The sequence below is a fragment of the Pecten maximus genome, chromosome 6, assembly GCF_902652985.1.
Source record: "Pecten maximus chromosome 6, xPecMax1.1, whole genome shotgun sequence".
Lineage (NCBI taxonomy): Eukaryota > Metazoa > Mollusca > Bivalvia > Pectinida > Pectinidae > Pecten > Pecten maximus.
The window spans coordinates 39584069-39597752 of record NC_047020.1 but is presented as its reverse complement, the minus strand read 5'-3'; the positions used below and the strand labels follow the sequence as shown (position 1 = coordinate 39597752).

The 13684-nt window shown below is 36.0% G+C and overlaps 1 protein-coding gene across 1 annotated transcript in view; it reads right to left on the bottom strand.

The window, feature by feature from the left end:
- LOC117329754 (cyclic nucleotide-gated cation channel alpha-3-like) overlaps positions 1-8407 on the bottom strand; it is a 55338-nt gene extending 46931 nt beyond the window's left edge. Inside the window, exon 1 of the mRNA XM_033887877.1 lies at positions 7580-8407. The gene's annotated coding sequence lies outside the window, so the exon portion shown is untranslated. The remainder of the gene's footprint in view (positions 1-7579) is intronic.
- Between the last annotated feature and the right edge of the window lie 5277 nt (positions 8408-13684).

The window sequence follows — 13684 nt, the reverse complement described above, 5'->3', positions numbered from 1 at the left end:
TTAGATCAAAAGCTCAAGATGGCGGATATTTATATAAAACTTCAAAGACTCCATTACCCTGCCGGTGACTAAACGGAAGTTTTAAATTGGTGTACTTATGACTTTTTAGGACAAGTCAGGCACTGGTTTACCTAGGATGGCTGCGTGTACATTCTGCCTGTTCCATTGTTTTTCTTAGATGAAGTCTCTTAGATTTGCAATCCACACATTGACATATTAACGTGATACAATGTAGTTTCGCGTAATGACGCGTTAGTTTCACGAAATGACGCATTTGTTCCGCGTGATAATGCGGGGAAAAAATTCTTCAAAAATGATCTCGGCTTTTGTAAAGTTGAAAATGAAGGAGGAAAATAATAACTCCAAATATCCAAACATAAAATACTAAAAAATTAAGTGGCTGATCAAATTTTACATTCTGTTTTGGTCAATATCCAGGTCATTCCAAAGATATATGTCAGAATTCCATAATTTTATTGTAAACTAGAAAACGTGATTCTATTGTAAACAAGGCGACATAATTTTATCATAAATACGCTCCACAGCATCTACAGCGGCCTCTGTCCGCCCAGACAATGCAGAGGTTGCCCTCACTAGTCACCTTCATCTTCAGGACAATTACTGTTCAATAGTGTCGAGCGGAAACGGGATAGAATCTCCCAAGGGAGCAGTAATTTCGCGCGATTGAGTGGCCATGTTTTGTCGTAGATGCGTGGTCTAGGGACACAGGGGACTGTTTGGATAACAAATTCTCCCCGATTACAAGACCAGTCCGTTTACAGACAAGATGGCTGCAACTTTTCACACCAACTTTATTCAGCTACAGCTGTCGCTGGTGAGAGTGGTAAAGAGGACGTTTAATTATTGATGTCACACCCGATATCATACACAAGCCGTCAATGACGATAAAGTAAATATCTACAGGATATATGCTCGTATTTTACTTCAGCAACATTAAATAGGAAAAATCGATATTATGACGAGTTTATATCTTTAGTCTTCTGATAATTAACGGCATATTTCAAGGTTGAGAGACCAAAGCACCGGCGAGGCGTGCACTCGTCGGCAGCCCTCGTCAGAACAGATTATTACTTTCAGCACTGCTATGCATCCGATGCGCTGCTGAATATTGTATTAAATTATCAGACCCCAAAACCAAACTCAAATATGAAACCAAAGCATATTTCTGTAATCTCGAGCTTGACACCAAAGCAGAATACTGTAATCTCGAGCTTAACATCAAAGCAGAATACTGTAATCTCGAGCTTGACACCAAAGCATATTTCTGTAATCTCGAGCTTGACACCAAAACAGACTACTGTAATCTCGAGCTAGACACCAGTTCAGAATACTGTAATCTCGAACTCGACACCAGTTCAGAATACTGTAATCTCGAACTTGACACCAGTTCAGAATACTGTAATCTCGAACTTGACACCAGTTCAGAATACAATGAGCTGGATCTAGACACCAGTTCAGAATACAATGAGCTGGATCTAGACACCAGTTCAGAATACAATGAGCTGGATCTAGACACATGCACATACTACTATAATTAACTTGACATCAAAACAAAATTGTTTCATCTCAAACTTTACACAAAAGCACAATTCTTTTAGACTGAACTTATTTTTCTGGAACATAACAATGAAACCATTGTCTGCAATATTGAATTTAGCACATGACAAGATTGTTGTTTCGAATCTGAAAGTGGAGAAACATTATATGATAAAGAAAACGCCACAGAAAAATTTATGTTCAGAAATACCGTACGATCTAGTCTTGTTCATTAAAATACAACGCGATTCGGTAATTTTCATACAGGTGCATATTCGCTTGTAGAAGTAAATACTGACTAGAAAATGTGTTTATGCTGATCATATCTAGGATCCCTTGAAATGATGCTATTAATGAAATGAATCTATTTTCAATATAACTCTATTTACTAAAAACAGTTTTCTCGTCTTAAATTCCTACATAACGTAAGATCATATCGTATCGTAGATCACCGAGTTACTAGCTATGCTCGTTAAAACGAAACGAAGAAAAAAAATGTAAGAATTTCACATAGACTATAGCAGGAACACCCACGAGACTGTCTGCATGAAGTCGTTTACAAAATAAAGGCAGCAAGGTTGGCAAAAATATTGAAAAAATGACCTTTGACATTTTGAATGTAACGACAGTTCGACCTTTCTCCTAGCGTACGGATACTCTCTGAAGTATATGTGATTTACACCTAAAAATCATCTTGAAATCCAATCCTCACGGCCTCTCTAGATATTTGATATTTTTATTCTCTGTAACTGGCAGATAGAGAAAGGACATAATGCATTTTTCTCGCAAGGGTTATCCTTTGTTAATATGTCTTAAAACCTGTCTACAACTCTTCTTTGTGGTAGAAGTACATATGTGGCTCCCTATGTATCAAGCATTTCCAATCTGATAACATCATATATTTGAAATCGCATTTTTACATTATCTTTGAAGTGCTGAAATGTACCCTTCTGTGCCCTACAATAAAAAAGATTCTGTTGAGCTTTGGCGCCACTGAAAAGTCTAGCAGGACGAACCGTCTATATAATATAGCTTTTATTCATAATTCAGAATTCACTTACCCATTACATAATCCAAATACAACGGCGTCCTTTGTACCCCCAGACCGAATATCACTTTGATAGTATCATACTAGCGAGACCAAAGCTCTGTATTTCTGCATATTGGCAATCGTCCAAGACGTGGTCAGTTCAGTCATTTGGTTTAGTTTTTTTGTTTAACATTCTATTAACAGCCAGGGTCATTTAAGGACGTGCCAGGTTTTGGAAGTGTAGGAAAGCCGGAGTACCCGAAGAAAAACCACCGGTCTACGGTCACTACCTGGCAAATGCCCCACGTGGGTTTCAAACTCGCAACCAAGAGATGGAGGGCTACTGATAAAGTGTCGGGACACCTTAACCACTCGGCCACCACGGCACTCATTTCAGTCACCTTCATAAGTGCAATAAAAGAATATCTGAGGTTGACATATATAGTCCATTTTTAATACAAACCGCATCTCTTGCATGATATTATAAAATTAAAACTTTTCATTGTAGTTCTCATTGCAAGTTCTGACCCATCACTTCAGTAACACGTTTTAAATGTTTATAAACAAAAACCATAGCTTATGACGTCAAAAAACGTATGATATATCAGGGATTTTAAAGTCTGACATCCATATGTCAAAAGTCAAAATTTTTATTCTTTTTCAATTATCCTGTATAAATTTGAAATTAAGGTAATATATATGATCTCAAAGTATTTTGTGAGTGGTTCTTTTAGTAGTCAAAAATAATTACAAACTTCCCCATGCGATAAAACTTAAGGCAGGGCATTTATATTGGGTTGTCTATCAGATTTATACCCCAAAATCGTACGTATAAACATAATCCTAGATTAAAATAACAATTAGAATTCGGACAATCGACTTAAAACCATTCTGTTGCAGGTTTTTGCACTAATTGTTTGACATGAAGGTTGGGGTTTTACTAGGTCTACCTGAATAGTATTCATCAAATTTAATTAGCTCTCTCCTTGATGACTTTTTAATAATTACGTCAAAATTGCTGTCTTAATCTTGACTCAACTATTATACAGTTAACCACATAAATATTGTAGATATATGGCCACAAGTGTCATAGACAAACTTATCATGTGGCATTCATTGCAGTATGCACATATATGACACGCCTATATTTTATCTTTGAAGTATATTTCATGTCTAAAAATAGGACAGAATCCTTTTAGGTGCTGACACAATGAATATTCGGGAGCGGAAAACTGATGCTGGTTGTAAGACAAGTTTCCTGGTGTCAGCAGCCGTCAAAGGTTATCACAATGGTGTAATGGCAGAAACATAGCTATATAGCAGGTTTGACGTTCTGATAACGAAATGAGTTGTATTGTTTGACAGCCCATTCTCACAGGAGCCGTTAGGTAGTATTTTTTTGTCCCTGTTGGGAATAAAATGATGTTCATATATAGAAAAGTGTATTGCGTTTAGTTCGAACTCATTTTTCTTCAGGAATGAACGATTTGTTTTGACGTTTTTTTGGAACAGGGAATTACTCAAGAATATGAATGTATGTTGGTAAATGAATGTTTCAGAAACCACGTGCAGCGCTCTACACTTCCTGCACGTAGCAGGGAATGTTGACATGTTCACTGAATCATTAATTAATAAGATATACGGGAGACCAATAGACTGTAGAGATACAAGACATATCCGTGTAGATTCAAAGTAGGAAAGGCAAAGTAATGAGATGTTAAGATATCAGAAAAGATATAAGTCTTGAAATCGCCGATAGATACACTTAATGGGTATGTCTCACAGCTTATATTGATGCGTTTTTCGTACTCCTAAAATGTCATTATCGAAAATCTGTAGACAGAGCTCTATTCAGTCTTACAAGAATCTGCATCGAAGGGACGTTGAGAGACATGGTTTTGTCCGTTGTATTTCGAAAAAGGTAATTGTAAGTTGAAATCAAGAAAGGGCACACACCTAAACGATATATAATCATGAGTCATCATTCGATAGTATAACATCATTCGGCAGTCTAACAACATTCAGCAGTATAATAACATTCGGCAGTATAATAACATTCGGCAGTATAATAACATTCGGCAGTATAACAACATTCGGCAGTATAATAACATTCGGCAGTATAACAACATTCGGCATTATAACAACATTCGGCAGTATAACAACATTCGGCAGTATAACAACATTCAGCAGTATAACAACATCGGCATTATAACAACATTCGGCAGTATAGCAACATTCGGCAGTATATCAACATTCGGCAGTAATAACAAACATTCTAGACACGTTTGCTCACATTGGTGATAAGAAGTTGGAAAAGGATTGTACTTTCTTCAGAAAGCTTATCAACAATCCACATCCCTGAAATGCCTTTATTTTCAGACGTCGCCTCGATATTCCTGTAAGACCTGTAAGACCTCCACTATGAAATACACTAATAGTGGTATGTAATTCTTAATTAAGATTTAATCAATTTCTTCAATGAATGTTTATCAAGTGGCTGTATATATAAAACGCATTGCTATTCCTGACGAATTCAGCACAGTATTGCCTTATACGGGACACATATTCGGGTTACGTTATTATGTCGGTATTCTTTCGTTTTTTCGGATTTTGATTATAAAAACAGTCGAGGTATTGTGCTTGTTTTCTTAAGAATATAAGTTATATGATAAATAGAATCTCAAGTTAGTGTTCAGTAAACTCCATTAATACCTATATATGACAACCACATAAACGTTCCTGTCATATTGAATTATTAAATCATTGTAACACGACACCTCCATTTTGTCACAATATCAAACTGAAGTAGATATCGTTTAATAATAAAAAAAAATCGGAGACGGACGGGGAGAAAAAAGAAATTCAATTCTCACATCAAAATAGATATTGGAACAGGACTTGATCAGCATGACTACGTTGGGAAGATGGTAAAACCGCTTGCCCTCCTACTCAACAATATTTATCACACAGGATGACAGGTAATGTAGAGAATGACAGAATATCACCATTCCCATGATTCGTGGCATTTCTGAGCAAGAATTTTACCTTAAAGCAACACAATTACGGAAACTTAGTCCACACATTTGAGCTGTTATAGTAATTAGACATTAATTACAACTTCAAGCTGCTAGAGAATATAATATACTACCATATATAGGCGAGCTTGCTTTAGATGAATTTTGTTTAATGAATTGTGGGATGAAATGGTGATGTAGTTATGAAATGTAACAACTACATATGAAATTGTTTACGAAATAGTGGAAAGCATACCTCATGACAAAAAACAACATTTTTTCTTTACTTAATAAATGATATCAGAATGATAGGACGTCGATCAATTTTCTGAAAACGCCATTTTTTCTTATTAATTCAAAACCCATTTTTTTTCTGTAAAAGAAGCAATTAGTGTTTCAATGCTTCCGGTAGGGATAGGATATCCGGATCTTCGGGTTCAGATGATTGACACACTACCGAATGAGCTAACAAGAAATTCTTTCTAGTCATGTCAATACGAAGTGCTTAACATTTTATCTGGATGACATTTCGGCAGATGAAAAATTAACTTGCACTTAAAACATGTTATCTGATTAATTTTGCTATGGTTTTTACAACTGATCAATTATTATTTTTATTGCTAATTAATTGCTACTTTTCAAGCATTTTTTTCTCTAAATTACCCCCAAAGATAAGATTAAAGACTCATCGCGTTATATCCTTGTTTCACCAACAGAAGATTATGAGCCACGATGTCAAGGATCACACGCGATGCCTCATTTAACGACATTCTAATTGGATAATTAATCCGATTCCCAATGACATCCGGAAGCGAGGAACAGCGGGCAATGCCACCAATTAGCAGGTTGGACCATTATAAATGTAGATTGGTCGAGTCACGCCTGGGACATGGTTACTATCCTTTGTTAACATGGTGTAGCTGACCGTTCGTATCGATCCCGCCACCCATAGTGTAAGCTAACGTGATAATAACAGAACACTTCACATTCATCTTCACTACACGCGTACATTTGATAGTATATCTGACCATTATCTACACACGACGTCTGAGAAACATGTATAGAGGCCCCTAATTAAAATCCTAACGACATCGCTTTGAGTAATGAGAACTCAAAATTAGATAGATCTTAAATCATTAATGCTAAAACATCTATGCTAAATTTCAAAATAAAACTCGACCCTGTGTTCATCACCAAAGCATTTCATATTGACATATGTTTACCAATGCTTTTGAAAGTAGCAAATGTATATGCGGTTATTTTTGTATGTTTGGTTTTGTTTGTTTGTTTTTGTTTCATAATGAAAACAACATAAGCAAATAAACTTGTTTTTTATTTGGAATTTCGTTATGATTTTAGATTCTCTAACGTGCAAGCAGTCTTAAACATTTTTTTTTTAATTATTTGTAGTATGTTTTCAGCAATTCTTTTTCAATCTAGACGCAGGTCGTAGTGCAGTGGTCGAAACAGTCTATTTTCATATAGTGAAAGAGAGGGATGTTGTATTTTTGCAATTTGATTTGAAATTTAATCCATTAAGATAGATGAGACGCAAGATAAACTTTGATAATTAGATACAAAAGCGAAAGCATGAGTTTCTGTTTAATGTTCAGTTTGTAGTATGTTTTCAGCAAGTATTTTTCAATCGACACCCAGGTCGTAGTGCAGTGGTCGAAACAACAGTCTATTTTCATAAAATGAAATGAAAGGAATGTTGCATTTTTGCAATTTGATTTGAAATTTAATCCATTAAGATAGATGAGACGAAATATAAACTTTCATAATAAGATACAGGAGCGAAAGCTGTTTTAGGTACAGTTTTAATATTGGCGTTTTCAGTGAAACATACATTCACAACGTAAACAAAGTCACGCGGTAAGAGACTTTTTATAATTTAGTTTATGTGGAGTAGATAACGTTTTAGTTTAAATTATTTCTAACGAATACATATAATCATAAAATTTAACAGAATACTTACACATTTTTACAGCCCACAGCGCATGTAGTTTATATTGTATTATCCACGAACACCACGTAAAACGCAAGAGAATTTCGCTACCAATCCTGTCATCATCCTGTCAAATCTCCCTTTAACATCCAATCGTAAACACCAACTTGTGCATATAAATTCCAGGAAAGACACTATTCTACATTATTGAATTTCAAAACATTTCTAAACAATTTGTTATGAAATTATAAATGTTCACTCCATCTGTTATTTGATTTTTTCTCAATATTTCGTTAATCCTCTTTCGCACTGAACAAACTTATGATTAAATCCACACTCACACGAACTAACCGGTTGTCTCTGAAGACTTTCCTCGGACACAACACGTTGCCATGGCGACTCTGAATATGGCGACGTTGTAGCTCAGGTTTGCTAGTAAAAACACAATATCACCATGGAACTATAACCTCGGATGCTAATCCCTTCGTGATAAATCTGTTGTCAAGAGAAATGAATTCATCAGGAACAATTATACGATTTTGTGTGCTGTCCAAGATTGGAAAATATCTAAAGGCTAATGAATATTTATGAAACCATTCTTCGAGAATCAGATGTTATACTGACAACACAGGTTATTCATCTATTGCTCAGAAGACGATGGACCCATGGCTTTGTATCTCCGTGGTCTCAGAAGACGAAGGACCCATGACGTTGTAACTCTCAGCTATTTGATATTGGAAGACAGGCCCGTCTATCCCATCCAGTTTGCCTATTCCGGATGAAAAATGGGACTATCAGAAAACACAGCGGATGGATACCGAAGAACACGAGAATGACAGCACGCGGCGACAGATCTTTGAAAGCGTGGTATCTGCCGATCAATTCAATATTAAACTGGGATCACCTGTCACGTGACCCGCGGCACACAGAGGTATATAGATTAAATGGAGTATTTACCTTGACGAGCTTCTATCTGATAATGTAGATAAAACCAACGAGGCTCACAGCAACTCTCGCGAGTGCATGATGACACCACGCGCCAGCCAGTAAGAGTTCATGTGATATGTACATGTCTGTTAAAGCTCAAATATCACAATCCTCATCAAATTCGCCTTCCGCAAACTTTTCTTCAGCGTTTTATTTTTTGATGCTAGGTAAAAGGAATCAAATTCATCCGTACACACAGCAAGGACGACAATGCGATAATTCGTTAGAAATATTACAACTCATTAATTGTTTAGCATGGCTGGTAACCGAGTCTAACGTTCACACCTTAAGTGTATAATAAAACGGGTCTTTTGGTGAATGGCCACAAGTCATAGAAACAGATGGGGATCGATAGCATTTATCGTGTATACTGAGTTAAATAGCGTGGTGACACAAGGGGAAACAGCTGTTTTTTCTAGGAGCGTCATAAACGAATATCCGATCTGGAGAGACATGTCATAGATTGCGTATATATATAAGAAAAAGAAATCTGTCCTTGCGAAGGTGAATGCATAAAAAAATAACACAAAAAACAAGACTTTGCCGCTAGGCCTTTCTGCCCTCTCAGGCTTCTTTAACGTAAATAAAAAGTGTAGATAAAAATACAAACCAGAAAATCATAAGCTCTTTCGCTTACATTCAGGGCAAGCTCTTTAGCTGATATGAACCTTTCATATCACCTGAAGAGCTTGCTCTGAAAGTAAACGAAAGCGCTTGTGATTTTTTTTTTTTTTTTTTTTGGTTTGTGATTTTATTTAATTTTATGTATATCCATCACAAGGACACTATTTACTATAAATTTCATATATGAATATACAATGTATATTGTGCTCAAAGATCCACAGAAGATGTTACTGATGCTACTGGTGCAATAACTGGTTCAGGTATTAAGAAGTACCATGTGGATTTTGTCAGACAATGTATTTAGTTTTGATCAACTTGTCGAAGACATCAATAAATCTGATATATATAAAATTTTGAAAAAAAAATAAGTATGCCGTTCTGTTAGAATACAACAGTTGTTTATAAAGAGGTGTCCCAGAAGTCGGAGTAAGCCGGCGGTTAATGCATAATTTTTAGCAGTTTCGTTTAAGTTGGTATTGAAATAAGATATCCTACACATTTAGACAACAATGATTGTAAGATACGTCATATCCAAGGGGAAGAAATATAAATTATTTTGGTAGGAATTTTCTCAATTATTCAGAAAGTATTCAAAAGGGAGGAAATGCTTTGTAAAATGATTAGATAAAAGACACACAACGCACATTTCGAATCAATTTTGAGGCTAGGATACATTTGAGCCTAAATCAATTAAACTGCACCATAGAGCTTTGTCGTTCTTCTTGGGCAAACTTTTAGCTTACCTAGCCGTGTCCATAAATACTTTTCTAGAGAAGTTCAGAATGACACAGTTGTACAATGTAGTAGACCTCGCAGGCACACGTAAAATAGGGCGTATTTTATGTACGAAAGGTTACGAAAGCTGCTTCTGCTTAGAATTAATTCTGTGTATTTAGCACGACTATACAATTATCGCCCCTCTCGAGATCTCCTCAATATAGACGCTCCATCGACAATTAACGCGGAGTACAACCCAAGTTGTTAGTGAAGGGAAGTTTGTGGCATTTTGTCGTTGTTGTAAAACAGAAACTATAGGAGGGGACAACTTAACCTTGCTCCGATTGAATCTCATTAACAACGCTCTCGACCATTTTTATCGATTTCGGTCATAATCAGAAGAGAGCACGTGACGTGATTTCAACGAGATGCCATCAGGATTTAGAGCAAAGAGTTCTGAAAAATCACGTAATTGATTTAAACAAAGAAAATCAATGGGGCAAGAAAATAATTAGAGAAGCTAGCAGCTAAGGCCATCATTCGAGACAAAAATAAAAACAAAAACAAAAAAAACCCACACACAAAAAAAAAAACAAAAAAAATAAAAAAAAATAGTAATTATAATAAAATACATAAATAAATAAAAAAATAAAAATGAAATAAAAACGGAACTTAGATGTTAACCTCGTAGCCTGTTTTTGAAATGATTTTGAAATTACATGATTGAGGTTAAGATCTCTTAGAAGGCACATTGTCAAAACGAAAATAACAGAAAATAAGAAGAGTATGGTAAGAGTTTTAAACATCTGTCAAATGAAACTGGCATAGCAAGCTAATTTGTATTCTAATGATACAATATATTGCAGAAATTATTAATTGATTATCATTGTATAGATAAATGCTTTGGTGTGTAAAAGAGGTTTCCGACATTTTTCTAGATATCTTTTGGCGAAGTCTACGAAACTTGATATAAATACAACTGAATATTGAGCGGTGGGAAGCTCACTTCTACTTTCAATCGGTTACCATGGAAACCAAAGTGAGTCCTACTGATTGGTCTATAATTAAATAGTATCCAATCAAATTTTATATGTAGATTCATTACGGTTCTTACACAAACAATTCATTTGAATCAATCATGTCGATGACACTGATTGCAAGAAAGACCGTCGGGTAAGTAAATACAAATTGTTAAACATCGCATTCACAGGAGATGCGATCATTTAGTCGAGGAATATATAGAGCTTGCATGTTTATTGACCCGAGAGTCAGTTTGAGGGGTGATTTTATTTGAAGAACACCACATTGACCAATCACGGACAGAGTTAGCTAGGATGTCACGAATCCCTTTTGACCAATCAAACACAGGATTAGCTCGAATGCCAAGTATCCCCATTGACTAATCAACGACAGGATTAATTCGAATGTCAAAAATCCCTATTGACCAATCAAAAACAGGGTTAGCTCGAATGTCAAGAATCCCTTTTCACCAATCAAAGACAGGGTTAGCTCGAATGTCAAGAATCCCTTTTCACCAATCAAAAACAGGAAAAAGGTCAACTCGAATGTCAAGATTATATTTTGACCAATCAACGATAGGTTTATTCGAATGTCAATAATCCTATTCGCCAAGATTTTTCACCGACTATTATCTGGAATCTTAAGAATCCCTTTTTGCCAATTAGGGACAGGATTAAACCCGGACAGGAATCCTTATTATATAAACAGCGCTGGTGCACAGAAGTCGACTGGTAGACATGGATGACAGATGAAAATGAAATAATCTAATAAATATGTATATATTCATATACCTCACTAATTCACTATACCGGTGACGGGAACACACGCTGTGAGTACAGTTTCCTCACTGTCTCTCAAGACAATATTGCATACCATGGTTCCTCTTACAAGTAAAATTTATTCTACTGATATCAATTTAGATGCCTCTTCCAGCCTGTAGATGGTTGAGCAGGGCGAACCCAATGACATTCAGAGAGTTGTATAGGCTTACCCTTCTCTTTGCATGGATTATTTATCTAATGTCCTTATTTCGTTATATAGTTACTCTGGAGATTCTCCGATTACAACAAACGCACAAAAACCATTGTTTATTTTCCGTCCATAATTCAACTGCCTCTGTTTGCTGTGAGATACCGGAAGTAATCTTCTACTTAGCTAATAGCCCGTACCAATATCTGGTCGATGCCATAGGAAGTGTCGATTGGCTGAATTCCTGTTAATTTACCTCAATAATCTACCATTACTTCGCTTAATCAACTTTATCGATTTCTTGTCGACTTCAAAATATTCTTTCCAGAAATAGTAGATAAAACGTCAGATTTTTTCAACCGGAAAGTATTCAAAGAATGTTAAATCAATGGCGAACGATTTTCCGCGGCCTCCACAAGTTTTTGCGGTAAAAACTGTCAACGTAACGTCAGCCAAGCAGAAAATACAACCAACTCATCCATGCCTATGGTAGATTCGAAACCGGTCTTGTGTATTGTTTATTTATCACAGCGAAAGAACTACTTATCTTTTATTTACCTAGGATCTGAGACTCGTTGAACAATAAGTGACAACAAATCAAGACGCTAGATATATCTCAAACATTAAAATCGCTCTTTTTGTATTATTTTGTTTTTCCACGCACAACCAAAATAACACAAAAGAGCGATTTTGATGTTTGAGATGTATCTAGCGTCTTGATTTGTGTTACTGACAAGAATAGAGAATTCTTTGGTCTTTGATGTCCTTTGATAAAGATACACTTTTACGCCATCATTGAAATGTTACATAGCATGCACGTCATAAGACAGACATATGCTACCACTGTCACAGGCGAACCTGTAAACGGCAGTCGCTGAGGACTCCTAGGTTTAACATTGTATTGGAGGAAATTGAACATCCTTAGTTCTCTATACAAATTACAAACATTCGGTATTACATGCAATTCAAACCCCATGGATTTAATTCCGGCGTACAGTTGTATTTAAATGAGTTTTGTCTGACTAGTATCAGAGATAGGTCCCTACGGCGGCTCTGATCCACAGTAACGGTTTGAAATATTTCATTTGTACCTAACACCGGTTTATCGACTGTAATCAACATATGATTACAGCTATTGAATGTCTGAGCTTTTGTTGACATAATTAGATATTTTGCAGTATTTTATGTGTAGCAGAGCTCTGTTTATGAAGATGTAACAACATAGCTAATCCGCAGAAAGGTTGGGAGACTCTGCTTAGCTCTCATGTAACAGAGGTAGCTTAAGTGATCATTGATCCTTCGTAACACGTTGGCCGAGTCGTGGGATGAGAGTGTGGGCGAGTGTAGGAAGTGAAATGGAATACCGGGAACACCAGGAAGATAGCCATGGATGTGGATTAGAAGGGGGTATTTAAAACAGACGGAACGTTAGAAGATTGAAGGGAGAAAGACAGACTATTTGAGAAGCACAAAACAAACAAAAAACAAACAAAAAATGAAATCACTCAGAGAAAGATATTTTTTGGTACGACCTGTACCAGGATTAAGTATAATAGCAATGGATTTGATGATGGATGGACTTAGAATCGGTATTTAAAATCTGGTTCAGTTCATTTGATAGCGACGAGGCAAGAAAGTTGATTGATGATACGAAAAGACCAAAGAACGCAGAATTGCGGTTAGAATCATTTGTCATCAAGACTTTAAAAAGCATACACAATTGGTTTTAATTCTTGTCTAATGATGCATACATGAGAACCAACAGGGAGTTTAGTTGCCCAGTATGTCCAGAGCTGTAGAAGTGTATCTCACAGTATG